Source organism: Moschus berezovskii, chromosome 1 (genome assembly GCF_049115385.1).
Source record: "Moschus berezovskii isolate FMDL1 chromosome 1, NW_MosBer_1.0, whole genome shotgun sequence".
Classification (NCBI taxonomy): Eukaryota; Metazoa; Chordata; class Mammalia; order Artiodactyla; family Moschidae; genus Moschus; species Moschus berezovskii.
The window spans coordinates 89,715,136-89,727,546 of NC_142460.1; the positions used below are offsets into that span (position 1 = coordinate 89,715,136).

Genomic DNA, 12,411 nt, shown 5'->3' on the forward strand with positions numbered 1-12,411 from the left:
AGTATGAAACAAAGAGAAAGGCTTGAAGAGCCAAGTCTGAGCTACCAACTTGGAGCAACAAAAGTCAGGGAGTCAACAAGGAATATGCAGTGAGATAATGATGGTAACAATTCACCCTGATTGAGCCTGTACTGGGTCAGGCTCTATGGTGGTCACTTTACATGTATCATTGCATGGATTTCCTGCAGTGATTTAAGGAGACTGGTATCATATCATCCTTCTATATTTTTTAAACTGGTGGGGAAAAAATGAGATTCAGAGATGTGAAGTCACCCTCTTGAGTCACAGAGCCAGTAATGGTACAAGAAGGCATCCCAATCTGCCTGTTCTAGAACACTCCACCATCCTGCTGAGCAGTTATATGTTCTTGGACCTTCCACTTTGGGGATGCTTTGTGAAAATTAGGACCTCTCCAGAAAAGGAGCCAAGTGAATGGAGCAGAGAGATGCACTTGCATCACTCCTGCCAAGTCTGTTCCCATCTGACCCCATCACCACCCCACTTGAGGCCCAGCAAACACCAGTATCTGTCCAGCTGGAACAAGCGGATCACTGGAGAGGAGCTCCAGTGAAGCCAGTACCTCCAGAACCTGCACTAGCAGGACACTGGGCACTGCTTGTCCTGGGTAAGAAGCAGTTAAATAGCAGACCAAGGTGGCTGGTGTCAACTCCCTATCCAACCGCTGCTGCTGGCAGGAACAACTCACAATGTGACCAGGAAGTGACCACAAAGTGGCTGGGGTATTTTTGAGGAATGGGGAAGGGGAGAGGAGGAAATTTTTGAGATGACAATGGGCTTGAAAGTTGCTATCTTTTTGTGATAGACTGGGAATGTTTATAAAACTCCACCCAAAGCACTCATGGAAAGGGTAGAAGTCATTCCCTGATAACAGCAGGCAGCTGCAGTGGGAGATCTGCAGGGGGTTTCCTGGAAAAGGGGAAACTTTCTTAAATCCCAGCAGGGATCATACTTACATGAATGCATAGGAACATAGGAGTGGAGAATGAAGCTCATGGCTGAGTACTTTCCTCAGCCATATCTGGTTTAAGGTTATACCAAGAACTCAGTGAAAAAGAGTTAATAACAAACAGTGGCATCATATTCACATCGTGGTTCCATATGGGTTCGCAATTGTTGTACATGTGCTTCCCCTTAATATAACTATTTAGTTAGCTGAGAAATTACTACACATGGACATCACAAGGTGGTCAATACCAAAATCAGATTGATTATGTTCTTTGCAGCCAAAGATGGAGAAGCTCTATACAGTGAGCAAAAACAAGACAGGGAACTGACTGTGGCTCAGATCATGAACTCCTTATTGCCAAATTCAGACTGAAATTGAAGAAAGTGGGGAAAACCACTAGACCATTCAACTATGACTTAAATCAAATCCCTTACGACTATACAGTGGAAGTGACAAATGGATTCAAGGGATTAGATCTGATAGAGTGCCTGAAGAACTATGGACGGAGGTTTATGACATTGTACAGGAGGCAGTGATCAAGACCATCCCCAAGAAAAAGAAAGCCAAAAAGGCAAAATGGTTGTCTGAGAAGGCCTTACAAACAGCTGTGAAAAGAAAAGAAGGGAAAGGCAAAGGAGAAAACGAAAGATATGCCCATTTGAATGCAGAGATCCAAAGAATAGCAAGGAGAGATAAAGCCTTTCTTAGTGATCAATACAAAGAAATAGAGGAAAACAATAATATGGGAAAGACTAGAGATCTCTTCAAGAAAACTCGAGATATCAAGGGAACTTTTCATGCAAATATGGGGACAATAAAGGACAGAAATGGTATGGACCTAACAAAAGCAAAAGCTACTAAGAAGAGATAGCAGGAATACACAGAAGAACTATACAAAAAAGATCTTCACAACCCAGATAATCATGATGGTGTGACCACTCGCCTAGAGCCAAACATCCTGGAATGGGAAGTCAAGTAGACCTTAAGAAGCATCACTATGAACAAAGCTAGTGAAAGTGATGGAATTCCAGTTGAGCTATTTCAAATCCTGAAAGATGATGCTGTGAAAGTGCTGCACTCAATATGTCAGCAAATTTGGAAAACTCAGCAGTGGCACAGGACTGGAAAAGGTCAGTTTTCATTCCAGTCCCATAAAGGCAATGCCAAATAATGCTCAAAGTACCGCACAAATGCACTCATCTCACACACTAGCAAAATAATGCTCAAAATTCTCCAAGCCAGGCTTCAACAGTACGTGAACCGTGAACTTCCAGATGTTCAAGCTGGATTTAGAAAAGGCAGTGGAACCAGAGATCAAATTGCCAACATCTGTTGGATCATCAAAAAAACAAGAGAGTTCCAGAAAAATATCTACTTCTGCTTTATTGACTATGCCAAAGCCTTTGACTGTATAGACCACAACAAACTATGGACAATTCGTCAAGAGATGGGAATACCACCTGACCACCTGACCTGCCTCCTGAGAAATATGTATTCAGGTCAAGAAGCAACAGTTAGAACCGGACATAGAACAACAGACTGGTTCCAAATTGGGAAAAGAGTACATAAAGGCGGTATATTGTCACTTGTTTATTTAACTTATATGCAGAGTACATCATGAGAAACGCTGGGGTGGGTGAAGAACAAACTGGAATCAAGATTACCAGGAGAAATATCAATAACCTCAGATATGCAGATGACACCACCCTTATGGCAGAAAGTGAAGAAGAACTAAAGAGCCTCTTGATGAAAGTGAAAGAGAAGAGTGAAAAAGTTGACTTGAAGCTCAACATTCAGAAAACTAAGATCATGGCATCTGGTCCCATAACTTCATGGGATATAGATGGGGGAACAGTGGAAACAGTGACAGACTTTATTTTGGGGGGCTCCAAAATCACTGTAGATGGTGACTGAAGCCATGAAATTAAAAGACACTTGCTCCTTGGAAGAAAAGTTATGACCAAACTTAACAGCATATTACAAAGCAGAGACATTACTTTGCCAACAAAGGTCCATCTAGTCAAAGTTATGGTTTTTCCAGTGGTCACGTATGGATGTGAGAGTTGGACTATGAAGAAAGCTGAGCACTGAAGAATTGATACTTTTGAACTGTGGTGTTGGAGAAGAGTCTTGAGAGTCCCTTGGACTGCAAGGAGATCCAACCAGTCCATCCTAAAGGAGATCAGTCCTGGGTGTTCATTGGAAGGACTGATGCTGAAGCTGAAACTCTAAAAACTTTGGCCACCTGATGTGAAGAACTGACTCATTTAAAAAGACCCTGATGCTGGGAAAAATTGAAGGCAGGAGGAGAAGGGAACGACAGAGGGTGAGATGGTTGGATGGCATCACCGACTCAATGGACATGAGTTTGAGTAAGCTCCAGGAGTTGGTGATGGACAGGGAGGCCTAGCCTGCTACAGTCCATGGGGTTGCAGAGTCGGACATGACTGAGCGACTGAACTGAACTAGCTGTGTATATTTTTCATCCCATAATGTGGGTTTAGTTCTTCTCATTAAATTCTCTTTTCAAGGTTGAAAGAACTTATAAGCAGATAAAAGGAAAGACCTGTTCTGGGAGGGCTCAATTGACAACTGCAGTCAAGATGCTGGATAACACTGGAGGAATGCCAACTAGTCAGTTCTTTCAGAAAGCATCTGAGCACATGAGAATTGTAAGCTTTAAAATTGCTCTGCTCTTCGACCAGCATCTTCCTTTCTGTCTCTCTAGTCAAAGGAAATGATGCTAAAAGTAGGAAAGAAAGTTTACAAAGCTACTCACTGTGGTCTTGTTGGTAACAGTAAATATTGGAAACGATGCAATTGTCACACGTTGATAGGGAGAGAATAAGTGGCTCAGTTAAAATGCACACTTAGATTCTTTTTCTGCCACTGAATTATGTTTCAGAAAATATGAAATGCTCAGAACTATGTTAAAATATTACATCATGTGCTCCTTAGCACACTCCGGCTGGGCTGTGAGCCTCTCCACTCCACTGAGCTCCCTGCTGACCACCACCTTGCTAAACCCCATGGTCCAACCCCTTCCCCATCTCACTCAGTAGCACTTGACACCAGGGGCCACTACCTCCAACACTTTTTCCTCCAGACTCTCCTGCTTTTACCAGGTTGCCTGTTCTTCTTCAACCTCCTTCCTTCCTGGAACTACCAAGAGCACCTTAGGGCTGAGTCTCGGGTCCTCTCCTCAGCGCTGTGGACTCTTCCCTGGGAGTTCTTGGTCCTATGGCTTTAAATAATACCCATAAGCTGATAACTTCCAAACCATATCCTTACCAGAACTTTGTATCCATCAGAGGTAACTGCACTAGTTCCCATCACATTATAGGCATTCAAATATTTGTTAAACAAATGAATTTTATGAAAAAAGGAGCAGCATGCAAACTTTTCTAATCAATGTGATCATAAGCAAGTAAAAGCAAAATAAAAGACCCAAACATAGTAAAATGACCCAAACATAAAAAAATATAAAATACCCAGAAGAAAATATATCCAAATATTATAACCTCTTATACACACTCTATGCCCAGCATTAGTCACATGTCAACCACTAAGACTCTCATCTAAAATATCCCTGTACTAAACAGATAAAGAAGATATAGCACGCACACACACACACACACACACACACATATATATATATAGGGAATATTACTCAGCCATTAAAAAGAATGAAATAATGTCATTTGCAGCAACATAGATGGACCTACAGATTGTCATGCTGAGTGAAGTAAGTCAAACACAGAGAGAGAAATATCATATAATATCCCTGATATGTGGAATCTAAAAGGAAATGATACAAATGAACTCATTTGCAAAACAGAAAATGACTGATAGACATAGAAAATGAACTTATGGTTACCAGATGAGGGGAAGAGGTAGTTTGGGAGTTTGGGAGGGACATGTACACACTGCTACATTTAAAATGGATAACCAACAAGTTTCTACTATATAGCACAGGGAACTCTGCTCAATGTTATGTGGCAGCTTAGATGGGAGGGGAGTTTGAGGGAGAATTGATACATGTATATGGCTGAGTAACTTTGTTTTCCACCTGAAACTATCACAATATTGTGAATCAGCTGTATGCATATATAAAATTAAAAGTTTAAAATAAAATATCTCTGTACCATTCACTACACTTATAATGATACACTGTACCACTCATTTCATGCTGTAGTAAAGACTTAATAAAAATTAGGCTGATCAATGGATGAATGGATAAACAATATAAGGTCTATCTATACAGTGAAATGCTATTCAACCATACAAAGGAATAAAGTGATGACACATGCTACAACACAGATTGACCTTGAAAAATTATGCTAAGTGAAAAAAGTCAGACATACACAAAATATATGATTCCATTTGTATGAAATGTTCAGAAGAGGCAAATCCACAGAGACAGAAAGCAGATGAGTATGTTCTAGGGGCTGGGGGAGGGGGAAGGAGAGTGACTGCTCAGTGGGCGTGGGGTTTCTGTTTGGGATGATGGAAAGCTGTGCAGCTAGACAGTGCTGATCATTACACGCCATTGTGAATGTACTTAATGCCATTGAATTGTACACTTTAAAATTATTTAAATGAAAAATTCAATGTAATGTGTATTTTATCACAATGAAAAAAGTTAGACTAAGCATCTTTAAAACTCTTGGGAGTCAAATGTCTTAATCCAAAAGTTAAAATTCCTTTACTCCTTAAAAAAAAAAAGAAAATAAAGCAAAAATATGGCATTTCCTCAAAGAGTAACAAAAGAATGCTGTTTGGAGGTACTTGTATATCAGAATAAGAGCATTTTATGGTACAATCCAAAGGTAACATGTAAAGAAGTCAGCTAAAAATGGAATTGAGGAATGCTTATTTTAATGTGTGTTAACACCAGAGAAATACATCAAAGCAAAAAGAGAATTTGGACTAAAATAGCTAACAAGGTCTATTTATAGGCAAAAATTTGAAGCTGAAAATTGTCAGATAAGGCAAAATTAATTTTGTGAAAGTATGAAAATCTGGCAGAACGGCAAGGCTATGTTAAAAAAAATAAGTGGAAAGGGGATTAAGGTAGAAGTTCTAAAAATAGAAGAGTAAGTTACGAGAATTGATGAAGACAGGATCAAGTTAGTGAGAGGGAAAAAAAGGCACTGAAGGTATTTAAACAGTAATTTCAGAGTGTTCAAGGATGAATAAAAGAGAATACTGGCAGGTTTTAGGAGTGAAAAGTTCAATAGTAGAGGGACCTAGCACTTTTTGTCAAAGGCTGACTAGACACAGAGAATGCTGCTGAAAAGGGGAATAATGTGATCATGATGGTAAAAAGAAGAAATGCTTCTAAAAACATGTGGTGATACAATTTGTTATCTAAACAGGGTCTCTGGACAATGAAAGGGACGTAATTAATAATTCTGCCAGGACAACAGGAATAAATCATGACTGTTCCAGGCAAACCAGGGAGCAGTCATCCTACTTGTAGGCAACTTCAAAGTAGATACTGAGGATTGCTTAAAATAGTGGTTCTTCACTCAATCAGAACATGTGCCCACTTTTCATAACATGTATTTATTAGCAAGGTCCCCTGTGCCATGCTGAATCAATATTTGAAACTAACCATCTATCTATATAATTTCAAAGAGAAAACAAATGTAAAACCCTAAGTAAAAGATTAAGGAGAAATAAAAAGAAAGTAAATTATAATAATATTTATTTCAATAAGAAATTTCAATATTGAACATCAACAGATGTTCAAGTATGACTATTTCAAAATGCAAATGCTCAGGGATATTAGAAGACATCAAGAAACAGATGCCTGCACTGACTCATATCCATGTTTGGATTTAAATGTGAATGATCACAAAACACTGTATAGTCGTGGAAATAGAGGAACAAAGGTATACAGGTGGACACCAGAATAACAAGTAATGTTAGCAATGTTATATGTCAACTGTATCTCAATAAAGAGAAAAAAGCAGAAAAAAAATAGCAAAAAGAAAAAGTTATGTTAGGATAAATAACAGAGTGCATATATTATAAAACAAAAAAAAGAATGAGCCCTTCCGACTGGAACCACCATCTTCCAGTAATTCACCAAACTGACCAACACAAAGGGACAGAGGAAGGGCACCCACTGCATGCTCTCTAGGCCTTTTAGAAAACATGGGGTTTTTCCTTTGGCCACATACATGTAAATCTACAAGAAGGGTAATATTGTAGATATCAAGGGGATGGGTACTATTCAAAAAGGATTGCCCCACAAATGTTACCATGGCAAAACTGGGAGAGTCTACAATGTTACCCAGCATGCTGTTGGCATCGCTGTAAACAAACAAATTAAGGGCAAGATTCTTGCCAAGAGATTTAATGTGCATATCTAGCATATTAAGCACTCTAAGAGCCGAGATAGCTTCCTGAAACATGTGAAGGAAAACGATCAGAAAAAGAAAGAAGCCAAAGAGAAAGGGACTTGGGTTCATCTGAAGTGCCAGCCTGCTCCACCCAGAGAAGCACATTTCGTGAGGACCAATGGAAAGGAACCCGAACTGTTGGAGCCCATTCCCTATAAATGCAAGGCCTGATGGGTGTAAAAATAAAGACCTAGCCTGTAAAAAAAAAAAAAGAATGAAACTTTAAAAGGAGATAACATAGCAAGACAAGTTACAGACACTGAAGTGGAAAAAATGGGGGGGGGGGGCAATGACGGTAAGTGTGGTGTCAAGACACTTTTCTGCTATATGACATGAGATCCTTGAGACCTCTTCTGTACTAAAACACAGCTTCATTCCCTGTTATGCATAAGGCATTAGCTAGAGCTTCAGCCAGTAGACTGGTGTGTGTAATAAAAGCTAGAATAAAACTTGAGCCTTAAGAGAAAGACAAAGTGTTTCAAAGATGGGGGAGGGAACATTCCAATGCAGGGCCTGCTCAAGATCCTGAATTTCAGTTTAAAGGTAGAAATCCTTGCTGGAAGATTTGAAGGGAGGGAGTGATAAAATATGTTTGATTTTTTTTTTTTTTTTTTAGCAGCAATGTGGAAATTCATGGGGTCGCAAAGAGTCGGACACGCCTGAGCGACTGAACTGACTGACTGATGTGTGCAACTGGGAAGACGAGTTGGGAATCCATGCAACAGGACAGAGATGATGGGCTGGAATGGTGGCAGTGGGGACAAGTGAGCTGGCCCAGCAAGATCTGGTGATGGACTGGGGAAGGGGAGGGAGAACTCAGGATGACAAGGTGGCTGGGCAGCCTTCCTTCCCAAGAAGGTTTGTGTTGTTACCTGTCAAGGTCTTAGCTGTGTCTTCCTGGAGTCATGAAAGTCCTGACTTTCATGTTAACAGGCCTCTTCCAGGGGCTGCCTGTCCCTGTATAATCAGGGCCTCACCCCATATAAACGGTTCACTCTACAGCCTCTAGTCAGGCAGTGGGCTTTGGAGGTCATGCCACACCACAGTGCATTCTCCATGGAAGGTACACATGTGCATTATTCTTATACAATGACACTCAATAACAAGTAGTTGACCCTTGAAGAACATGGGGATTGGGGGCATCGACCCCATGTAGTAGAAGATTAACATGCTGTTAATCTGTCTCAAAAATGAAGGAACTGATACATGACTCACCCAAGGGGGGTAAGTTGAAATGACTTGTACAGAACTGGGACTCAAACCCTGGTTCTTTTGATTTTATTATTGTGATCTCTAATCAAAGACAAACTTTTCCCCACACTTAATTAAGTGAAAATACAGATACTGTTTATTGAAAAAAAAATCCATGTATAAGTGGACCCACACATTTCAAACTTGTGTTGTTCAAGGGTCAGCTGTTCATCCTTCCATAAGGCTAAGGAGGTCATCCCAGGACATCAAGTAGACATTTCAGGAGTTCTGTTTGGGTCCCCAGGAACTGATGCACTAAAGAACCAATTCTTCCTCAAGGGGTTGAAATAAAATATTCACCACTTAGAAGACAAACTACTTCCCAGTCGTTGATGGATAAGGTAGTCATATCCTACCAAATGAATTCAAAGGAGTAGTGACCTGAAGTTTCATTTTGGAGGGAGGAATAATTCAATAAATGGCAACCAGTGATCTCTAAGTTGTCTTAAATAAGTACTCTGAAAAGGATTTAGATTCTCTAAAGAGAGAAAATGGCTATTTCCTTTAGAGTCTTCTTTCTGAGGCCAAGACTCCCAGGCATCCCAGCTCACTTCTCAAGAGTTACTTTTCACTGTGATTTCCACCCCCTCCCAAAACACCAAGCCAAATAGCAGCATTCCCTTTAGTACTTAAGTCATAAAGACTGATTTTATAAAAATTTATCAGAAAGGAAATAAAGAGAAAGTCACCTCTGGTTTGAGCCCCTCCGCATTTGTGGGTCTGATGTGGTGGGAGTAATTTGACTGTAGCTACTATATGGATGTCTGATCAGAAACCACCCAGTGGGCAAGTGTAGTGTATGGGAAGTTTATTTTAAGCGTGGTTCTGGAGAAATTCATTGCACTAATAAGCAACCCATTTTTGCTTGGAATCACACAAAATGATGGTGTATCAAACATGGAACATGTGAAAAATCTGTGATCATGTGTGGTAGAAACCCATGCGTTCAGAAAAATAAAAATAAGTTAGAAGATTCATGAAGCAGAAGCAAGCACAAAGTATGTCTGTCCTTCTAGTTGTGGCTAAGGGCAGCAGTGGTCTATAACTTGTCTTGCTATGTTATTTTCTTTTAAGGTTTCATTCATTCTTTTATTTTTTTACAGTCCAGGTCTTTATTTTTACACCCATCAGGCAATGAATTCATAGGGAATGGTTCTTTTCATGGGTTCTTTTCCTTTCACATGGAGAGCGATATGAAGCATGAAAATGGAAAAGCAACGATGAAGGGCAGAACTGTCCACTCATACTCTGGAATGGATATGACTCTACAAACTACCTGGCCTCATGCTCCAGACCTCCCATGGTCTCCTCACAATTTCTCCTTCAGCTTTATTTCCCACTATCTCTGCTCCTGCTCGACCCTCAGCTCCAGGCCTTAATTCTCTCCACTGTTCTCCCATCCCTATCATCAGAATCATACTCTGCCATCCAATGGCATCCATCTGACCTGCTCCTCCAGGACTAACCAAGTCCTTCCTCCACCAAGAAGACATCACAGACCATTTCAGCCTCCAGATATCTTGTCCTCCTCTAAGCTTACAGAACCAATGTGCCAATCGTTTGGCAGATAAACCAATGCTGTCTTATGACTGGGGTTGTGTTTTGACTTAGCTTTCAACATGTCTGGGTCTTATCTGACCAACCAGGTTCTTGCAGAAAGGACCTGACAAAGTATTTTGTCTCCCACACGGCACCACACAAAGTCAGCACTTCCTAAATGCATCCTGATGTTGTTGCCTAATCGTCACATAACAATGAAATATGAGGTCAAGAAAGTCAGTCTCTCGAGAGCAATTACCAAGTCTTGTTGCTCTTAGATAACAGCACAAAGTTAGCACATGCAATAAAGTTTGATGAATGAAGAAGAGGCCAGGACTACAAGCAACGGGAAAGTATGGGGGGGGCGGTGTGGTGGAGATGGGAGAGCCGGCTGGAGGAGTAGGAGCCAAGGAGAAAAGATGGCGCCATCAGGAGTAAACACTGGGCCAGTCAGCAGCGCTGGCATATATTTTGGAGGCAAATTGGAAGGTGGAAACAGCTGAGGGCAGGAGACAAGGATTTGGAAGTCATCCTTCAAGAACAGAATGAGACCAAGTCATTTGTCATCTAACCTTTCCATGTAGCATATACGTGAGCCCTCTGCCAAGGCAGTCTTGACACACAGCTGTTTAACAGTGAGATTGCAGGGGCAAAAAGAATAATTTTATCTCTACTACATTTATGTATTTAACTTTGATGAGATAGAAAAGGACAAAAATTCAGAGCATTTTAATATTCTGACTGGGTAAGAAAAATAACTAGGGCATATACACCTACAAGAAGGAGAGTGATCGGGGGTGTTATGGACTGAAAAGAGTTTATAAAGAGTACAAATGGGAAATATAATTACAGGTCTTTAAAGAAGGTAGAAGATTTAGGTAAAAGAAGATGGTATGAAAGAAGAGAACAACACAACAAAAGGAGAACCATAACAGATGTTCTTAGGGAATACAGTGATTTAAAACTCAGTCACTATAAATAGACACAATCTCAAAATATATATTGTCATCAATCTAACTCAATGTGAAAATGAAAGGGATCTGAGAAATCTGTCCCCAGAAAAGGGTAGTAGCAAAAAACACGGGGTAAAAGCATTTCCTACAAATCCAAATATCACCAGATAACTCTGGTGTCAGCAACACCAGCATAGCTAGGCTAGTGGTCACTAAAGCCACTCTTCCCCCTTAAATTCCATGACATGGGGTCACTCCCCCTTCCGCTGCCACATTCTAGGTGGCCTGCCACCTGGCTCTGTTTCTCACACGTGGTCAGGGAGTACTTAATTCTACCACAAGTTCTATTGGTTGTCTATTTATAGTCTCTTTCCCAGTAAGAGGTAACCCCCAGGAGGGCAGGGTGCCTTTCTGCAATGGGCCTGACCCAGAGAGAAACAGAGTGGTGCGCAGGCTGTGGACAGAGGGACACACTCTCAGCCCATGGGAGACACTCCAGGATGAGGGAGGTGTCTCTGCTTTTCAACAGAGACAAGTAGGGCAGCCTCAGAAACCATCACCTGCACAGCCTTCCAGCTTAGGACTGAAACCACGTCATCTGCTGTCTGATTCTCAGGCTTTAGACTTTGGACAGGAATGACACCATCAGGTATCCTGGTTCTCCAGCTTGCTGACTGAAGATCTTGAGACTTGTCAGCCCTCATAATCGTGACAGCCAATTCCTTATCATGAATCTTTTTATACACACATACATATGATCTATTCTGTTTCTCTGGAGAACTCTAACATAGTAGGTACAGGCACTAGCCTACTGGTTCTCAAAGCGTTGGACCCAGTGTGCATCAACCTAGTATCAACATCACTAGGAAACTTTTAGAAATGAAAACTCTTCAGCTCATCCTACAGCTACTAACCCAGAAACTCTGGGGCAGAGCCTAGCAGTTTGTGGTTTCAGAAGCCCTCCAGGTGATTCTGATGCACGCTCACCCTTGAGAATCACTCATACTAGGATAAATACATCACATCTGTAATGGAATTCTTCCTTTCTACTCAAAGTGTGATCTGTGGACCAGCCACACGGGCATCACCAGGGGCTGGTTAGAACTACAATGCCAAAGAAAGCTCAAACTACTGCACAATTGCACTCATCTCACACGCTAGCAAAGTCATGCTCAAAATTCTCCAAGCCAGGCTTCAACAATACGTGAACCGTGAACTTCCAGATGTTCAGACTGGATTTAGAAAAAGCAGAGGAACCAGAGATCAAATTGCCAACATCTGTTGGATCATC

General features: G+C 41.0%; 1 protein-coding gene and 1 pseudogene across 3 annotated transcripts in view; one reads left to right on the plus strand and one right to left on the minus strand.

Moving 5' to 3' along the window:
• Positions 1-12,411, minus strand: part of MYLK (myosin light chain kinase) — a 292,274-nt gene that overhangs the window by 125,712 nt on the left and 154,151 nt on the right. The window lies entirely within an intron of this gene.
• LOC148778763 (large ribosomal subunit protein eL21 pseudogene) lies at positions 7,057-7,548 on the plus strand (annotated as a pseudogene).